Here is a 7,960-nt window from a genome sequence, read left to right on the forward strand (position 1 = left end):
GATTTTTATATTTCATTGGGGGTGGCTTCATTTTCAGCTATACATTTTGTCATATCTGGGAGTAACTTTTACCTCATTTTATTAACCAACTCTGTTCAAACACTTAAAAAAATTTTATTCTGCCAAAGCTTCAGATGGCTGTGAAATCTAGCTTCTTGTGACTGCTTTTAACCAAGCAAAAGAGCAGCACCTGGCCCGTATCTCTTCTTTTTGTAGCTTCACTCATCTCCATGTGCTAGTGATCATAGAGATGGGAAGCGTTCACAGAGTAACACTCCTTCACAGGGGAGACACTTCTGAAGAAACCACTCTTGAGGCTGCAGACGCGCTGCACACGTGCTTCCTGGCCTGGAGTGTTGTCCAGCCTCGGCCTCCACTGACCATCCCTTGCCCACCACAGTCTCAGCTTTGTGGGTCCCCAGTCTCACCCATCTTTTTCATTCACACTTTGTTTTCAATCAATGAGAGTAAACCAGATGTAGATTATTCACTTAAATGTTATCATTCTTCAGTTAAATGTTATCATATCAGCGTGGTAAAAAATGTACAGAAAATGAGAAGTTAATCAGTGATCACAGAATTTGATTTTGTGATGGGACAGATAAATGTTTTCTTGTGCCTCTGCCTCATTAGTGTCTATAAGCAATTCAGGGTCAGGCATTCTGTGTACCACCCAGACCTAAATGAAACTGCTCTGACTGCCTCCTTTTGTGACCTTAACTTCCTGAAACATTGTGATGCAAATTCTCATCTCTACAATAGTCATGAAGGGGGTGATCATAGGTATTAACTTTTTCCTTTTTCTGTAAAGCTGCTACACATTTGCAGGCCCTGAACAAATGAGTTGATGGATGTGTTTTTAAGGTGTATCTCCTTCGTCACATAGAGGTTCTCTGCTGTACCCTCCTAACAGTCGTACAGTGGGTGTTACAGGAGTGGTCCAAGTGAAGATTTATGGGCAGCTGCTTCCTGTTTCCAGGGGGGGCCTGAGTACCAGCAGAAACACATGCTGAGTGCGGGACCGAGAATGTGGTGCTGAGTCCTCCAGATCACACAGGCTCCTCTGTCATCATGCAGACTAGGTTGGGAGTAGAGAGAGGATTACTGGTGCCATGGTGCCCAGTGTCGTGGATAAGCACGATAGCTGTTCCAAGAGTCTCCAAGCCTTCCCCTTACATGAGGCGGAATTCTTAGTCATCAGCAGAGGCCCCAAACCAGAAGCAGCATTTATTGGAATTCTGCTTGCCTTTATGCCTGTTTCACTTAAGGAAGAATGTTGCAGCTTCTGGTAAAAAAAAGAAAAGTTATCTTTGGCAGTGCCTTTTTCCTGGAAACAAAGGAGGTGTTAAACTGTCTTGCTGATCCTTTTGTCTGCCTGTTGGGGGGGCAGGGGCTGCACTCCTATGCCAGGCCTCTTCTCCCATCCCAGCCCGTCCGTGTGCTGAGTGGGCGCCTCCAGGAGCTCAGCAGCCTCAGCCCCAAGCAGCATGCTTCTGGGCCGGGTTGGAATTGGAAACGTGTGGATCACTGTGGCATCTGGAGGTGGAAGCACCTAGAAGTTCTCATCAAGTCAGCCTTCCTTCACCTGTTCTGGGAATTGCTGGAGGAAGTGACCCACTGGGTTTTTACACATAATCTCCAGGTCAGAACATGATACAGGAACATTTCTGGGCTCGTGAGTTCTCACAGGACCTTCGTTTTGTTTGTGAGCTTTCAGTGTGCATTTCTAAATACCTGATGGACATTTCAAAGTGGTTTTACAGCCTTGGGGTGTTGAAAGCCAAAGGGCTCGCCTTCATCCAGAAAACAGCCCCTTCCCTTGACTGACTGGCTTACAGTGATAGAGTCCCCCTGACCTCCTAACCCTCAGGGTCTCCTCATCGCTGGTCTGGCCCAGCCCACAGCTCCTTCACAGCCCAGGTCTCTGCTTCATGCCCCCTTCCTTCTCCGCATCAGCTTGGAAACTAGCTTAGCTATAGACCCAGCCCTGTGACGGTGTCCAGGCGTTCAGAGGCATCCTCCTCGCTCTGCTGCCTGGAACACATGCTTGCTGGTCCTGCAGGTGGCCTGCTGCCCTGCAGGACTAAGTTCTATACACATGACCCTGAAGCCTCTCTCACTTCTCGGTGGAGCTTTGACCGAACTCCAGAGCCCTCACCAGTGCTGTTCTCTGCCTCCCTAGACATGCACACGGCAAGTTGGCAGGCTCAGCTCCCTGAGCCGGAGAGATGGTACACAGCATTGGCCGCCTGCTGCAAATCCTTCTCCAAGGTGACAGCCTCATCCTTGGGCGGTACTCCCAGTCAGCGTGAACACCTGAGTGACGGTGCCAGCAGCTGACCCACAATGGGCGGCAGGTGGCAGCAACAGTGAACCTGTTCTCTCAAGCCCCTGGAGACTGGCGGTGACATGACTCAGCCTGTCCTGGCCAGTCTGAGTGCCCACAACAGGCCAGAGTGCCCTGGGTCTTGCTTGGACAACTCGCCCTCTCCCCTTGTAGTCAACTGCCACCGCCTTGCCTTTTGATCAGTAACCACAGGTCAGGCTGGGCAGTCACCCACTTCCCAGAGCTATTCAAAACCAGCTCTGCAGAAGGAAGAAGCCTGATGCCTAGCATCTGATGAGGTGTAAGAACCCCAGTGGGGCAGATGGGACATGACCACTGGGAAGTCACTGGAGCTGGGGAGGGTTGTGGGCGGTCACGGGAGACTGGCACACCAGGCTGTCCCCTCGTGATGGGACAGGTAAGCAGAAAATAGACCTGGGTCACCTTTTGTAAAAACCTTCCTTGGGGTGGGGGTGGGGGGGCTCAGTGGTAAAGAGTCCACTTGCCAATCAATGCAGGAGGCACAGGTTTGATCTCTGGTCCAAGTCCTAGGTGCTATAGAACAACTAAGCCCTTGCACCACAACTTTTGAGCCTGTGCTCTTAGAGCCCAGGAACTGCAACTGTTGAGGCCATGCACTGCAACTCCTAAAGCCCAAGTGCCTAGAGCCCATGCTTACAAGAGAAGCCACCGCAATAAGTCCGAGCACCGCAACTAGAGCAGCCCCTGCTCACCACAACTAGAGAAAAGTCCACGCAGCAACGAACACCCAGCACAGCCAAAAACAAAATAAATAAATCTTTTTTTAAAAAAGAAAAATGGAGGTAGGGATCAGGGTAGGAGACAAACTGCAATCATGAATTAAACCAGCTTCTCTCCCAAAAGACCGTCAAGTCTCTTAAACTTAATTTTCTCTTCATTTGTAGAAATCCACTTCTACCTACAGGGATTTACATCTCAAATTCATTTCTACCTCAAAGGTGAATAGTGGCCAATACAGTGTTAGCTTCTTTTAACAGTGGAATTGTGCATCACCACCACCACCCCCACACCATCCCAGTGTTGTTTAATGGACCGTAGACTGCATTAGATGGCAGTTAGGAGGATCCAGCCATAATAGGATTCCTATTGTTAGCTGGATTCCACACAAAATCCTGGTATTAAGATACTTGTTAGGCTGGTAAAGCTGCTATGAGACCCTGAAATTTAGTGGCTTAAATGAGAGAAGTTTCTCTTTCATGAAACAGCCCGAACAGTAAAACAGAACTGATAAAGGCAGCTTCTGGTGCCTTCTAACCTCCAGCCTCACCTGTGGTCTAGGATAGCTGCTCCAGGTCCCACTTCCTGTCTGCATTTCTCAAAAGGAAGACATATTGCATACCCTCATCCAAGGGTACCGCTCCCTAGCAGTGTACACTGTCTGTTGCCTCCACTTAGTCACTGGGCCACAGGATGTGTGTTTAGCTGGACAACAGTGTCCAGCTCCAGCTGGGACTTCTGTTATTAAAAGAATGGATGCTACTGGCAACAGCCTCTATCACCATATACAATCTCTCAAATCAGTAGTCTCCACTCTGAATCACTGGGATTTATGATTACTATAACAAAATCCCTCACAAAGGAGGCTGATGCTGCTACTGCCTGTATGCATGCTCAGTTGCTCAGTCATGTCCAACTCTTTTTGACCCCATGGACTGGCTCTTCTGTCCATGGGATTTTTCAAGCAAGAATACTGAAATGGGTTGCCAATTCCTTCTCCAGGGGATCATCCCTACCCAGGATTCAAACCCTTGGTCTCATGTCTCCTGCGTTGCAGGTAGATTCTTTACCACTTAGTCATTGGGGAAGCGCTTAAAGTCATATATATAACATTTATAATTTTTAAAAAGTATAGAAGTGGTAGTAACAGCTAATGTTTATGAAGTCTTGCACTGTAGCAAGAGCCTGGCACATATTAAGCCTCATCTCTGAGACAGTGCAATTATCATTCTATTTTATCCCTGAAAAAAAAAAACACAACACAGGGAAATTAAAGAATTCACCTAAAGTTACCTGGCAGGCAGGGGCGGTCTGACCCAGTGCTTGGAGCTCTCATCACTGAACAATGGCACAGGCTCAGAAATGTCAAGTCTGAGGAGAGGCTGGGGATAGAGATCCATCCTCAAGTACTTAGAAATTAAAGAGAATATAAGGTAAGATCTCATCTAACAGGGTGCTCTTTATCCCTTTTCAAATGTGGTTATTTTATTGTCTGCACCCTGTGGCATGTGGAATCCTAGTTCCCTTCAGTTCAGTTCAGTTGCTCAGTCATGTCCGACTCTTTGCGACCCCATGAATCGCAGCACGCCAGGCCTCCCTGTCCATCACCAACTCCCGGAGTTTACTCAAACTCATGCTCATCGAGTCGGTGACGCCATCCAGCCATCTCATCCTCTGTCATCCCCTCTTCCTGCCCCCAATCCCTCCCAGCATCAGGGTCTTTTCAAATGAGTCAACTCTTCGCATGAGGTGGCCAAAGTACTGGATGGAGTTTCAGCTTCAGAATCAGTCCTTCCAATGAACACCCAGGACTGATCTCCTTTAGGATGGACTGGTTGGATCTCCTTGCAGTCCAAGGGACTCTCAAGAGTCTTCTCCAACACCACAGTTCAAAAGCATCAATTTTTCGGCACTCAGTCCAACTCTCACATCCATACATGACCACTGGAAAAACCATAGCCTTGACCAGACGGACCTTTGTTGGCAAAGTAACGTCTCTGCTTTTTAACATGCTATCTAAGTTGGTCATCACTTTCCTTCCTAGTTCCCTTACCAGGGATCAAACCAGCACTGCAGTAGAAGCACAAGGAGTCTTAACTACTGAACCACCAGGGAAGTCCCTATTCCTTTTTAAATGTAGGCAAAACATATGCTAAAATAGGCACAGATTTTAAGTGTATATTTTGGTGAGTTTTGACAAATGTCAATCAAATGTGTACTGGTATTTCTATCAATGCAAGCAAGATGCAGAGAGCGTCACACAGTGGAAGTCCCTCATGTCCCTCCCAGCTCACCACCCCACTCAGAGGCAACCCCTGGTCCGACTTCTATCACCAGATTTGCCTTGAGCTTGAGCCTCTTATAAATGAAATTATGCAGTATCGTTCTTGTGTGGCATTCTCAGCAAAGTTTTGATTCAGCCACGTTGTATCTAATAATAAACCTCTGTGCAGGATTATCATATGACGATTCTAAATTTGTTTATCCGTTCTTCTGGGGTTTACCCAAACAACCTGGGTGTTTCTTGCTTGGCTATTCTGAATAAAGCTGCTGTGAACATTCTGAGAACTTTCATTTTTCACATCCAGGCCCGCACTGCTGAACCATAGGGAGGCATACATTTAACTTCATTAAAAACTGCTTCGTGGTTTTCAAAGTGGTTGATTCATTTTACACTCCTACCAGCAGTGTATGAGAATTCTAAAACAGCCCCACATCCTCACAAACTTTGATACTGTCAGTCTTCTAATTTTAACCATTCCTGGTGGGTAGAAAGCAACATCATTGTGGGTTTGATTTGGACTTCACGCATTCTCAAATTCACTGACTCTTCAATTGTTGTGCTCAACTGACTGTTCAGTTCAGTTCAGTCCAGTCCAGTCGCTCAGTCGTGTCTGACTCTTTGCGACCCCATGAATCGCAGCACGCCAGGCCTCCCTGTCCATCACCAACTCCCAGAGTTTATTCAAACTCATGTCCATCGAGTCGGTGATGCCATCTGGCCATCTCATCCTCTGTCGTCCCCTTCTCCTCCTGCCCCCAATCCCTCCCAGCATCAGGGTCTTTTCCAATGAGTCAACTCTTTACATGAGGTGGCCAAAGTATTGGAGTTTCAGCTTCAGCATCAGTCCTTCCAATGAACACCCACGACTTACATCCTTCAGGATGGACTGGTTGGATCTCCTTGCAGTCCAAGGGACTCTCAAGAGTCTTCTCCAACATCATAGTTCAAAAGCATCAATTTTTCGGTGCTCAGCTTTCTTTATAGTCCAACTCTCACATCCGTACATGACCACTGGAAAAACCATAGCCTTGACTAGACAGGCCTTTGTTGGCAAAGTAATGTCTCTGCTTTTTAATACGCCATCTAGGTTGGTCATAACTTTCCTTCCAAGGAGTAAGCGTCTTTTAATTTCATGGCTGCAGTCACCATCTGCAGTGATTTTGGAGCCCAAAAAAATAAAGTCTGACACCGTTTCCACTGTCTCCCGATCTACTTCCCATGAAGTGATGGGACTGGATGCCATGATCTTAGTTTTCTGAATGTTGAGCTTTAAGCCAATTTTTTCACTCTCCTCTTTCACTTTCATCAAGAGGCTTTTTAGTTCCTCTTCAGATGGGAAGAGTCAGATTATCTGCCTGACCTGTGAAGGGGAACTAAAAAGCCACTTGATGAAAGTGAAAGAGGAATTGACTGTTAGTACTGTCCAATTAATTTTTTTAACCAAGGAAGTCAATTTTATTTCTTTAGGGTTTTTTTCTATTTAAAAAGTAAATGTATAAATTACACAGTAAAATTCGCCTTTGTATTGTACATGCCTGAGAGTTTTGACAAGCGTAGTTGTGTGACCCCACCACTATTAAGACAGATGCTTCCACCAGTTGCTAAAAATGCCTAAGCCACTGTATAGTCAGCCCTTCCCCTGCCTGCAGCAACCACTCCCCTGCCTGTCCATCTGCGTGGAAGTCCAGTGAATGGGGTCACCTGGTCACCTTAGGTACATCTGTCCATTGTGTCTGGGAAGCCATGGGTGGCTCCAGGGATAGGATGGTGAGAAAGTAACCTACACTGGCTAAGAAAGTAAGGCGAGTCAGATAAGCTAGACAAGACAAATGCAGACATGAGTCTGCTGCCAAGTTAAAAGGAATTGTTGCACAGAAGAATCAATTCTGACTCCATGCTGGAACTGTTTCTTTGACTTGCTTTTCGTTGCTGTTATTATAATCATACATAAATGGCACGCCTCAAAGGACCCTGCTCCTCTGCCAGACTGTTAAAGTGGGTTTGTTCAGCTCATAGAGAGATAATCTAACCCTGCCCACCTGCGCATGGCTGCAAGAGAGATTAATACATCCCTTCCAAAGATTGGCCATTTCCAGAGATGTTTTGCAAGACTGATGGCCCTTTTAACTTCCTAATCATCTCTCCCTCTCTATTCTGCCTTTTGACTTTAGTTCCTCGTTAATTCTCTGTCTATATATAAAAAAAAAAACATGCCATCCTGAGACTTTAGTCTGCCATCTTCTCAATCAGACAGCTCTCCAAATAAATTCGTATTTATACCTTGCCACTACACCTCGTCTCTTGAACTCATCGGGCCCGCCTTGCGCGAGCACAGCAAGCTTCAACTCGGTAACAGAGTCACGCTGCAGCTAGAAAGTGCACGGAGAAACTTGTCTTCTAGAACCACAAGCTGTCAGAAACCTTGTTTGAAAGCATGTCCGTAAGTAAAATACCAGGCACTGGCCTGTAGGAGTTTGGTAGCTCTGAACCGCAAAGCAGCCGCGTTTCCACCTAGCGCAACAGAGAAACCAAAGCGGTTCATTTGTGGTTCCACCGCGACTGGAACCCGGGCCTGGCCTGAACCCCCAGCA

The sequence above is a fragment of the Odocoileus virginianus genome, chromosome 12 (genome assembly GCF_023699985.2).
Source record: "Odocoileus virginianus isolate 20LAN1187 ecotype Illinois chromosome 12, Ovbor_1.2, whole genome shotgun sequence".
Taxonomy (NCBI): Eukaryota; Metazoa; Chordata; class Mammalia; order Artiodactyla; family Cervidae; genus Odocoileus; species Odocoileus virginianus.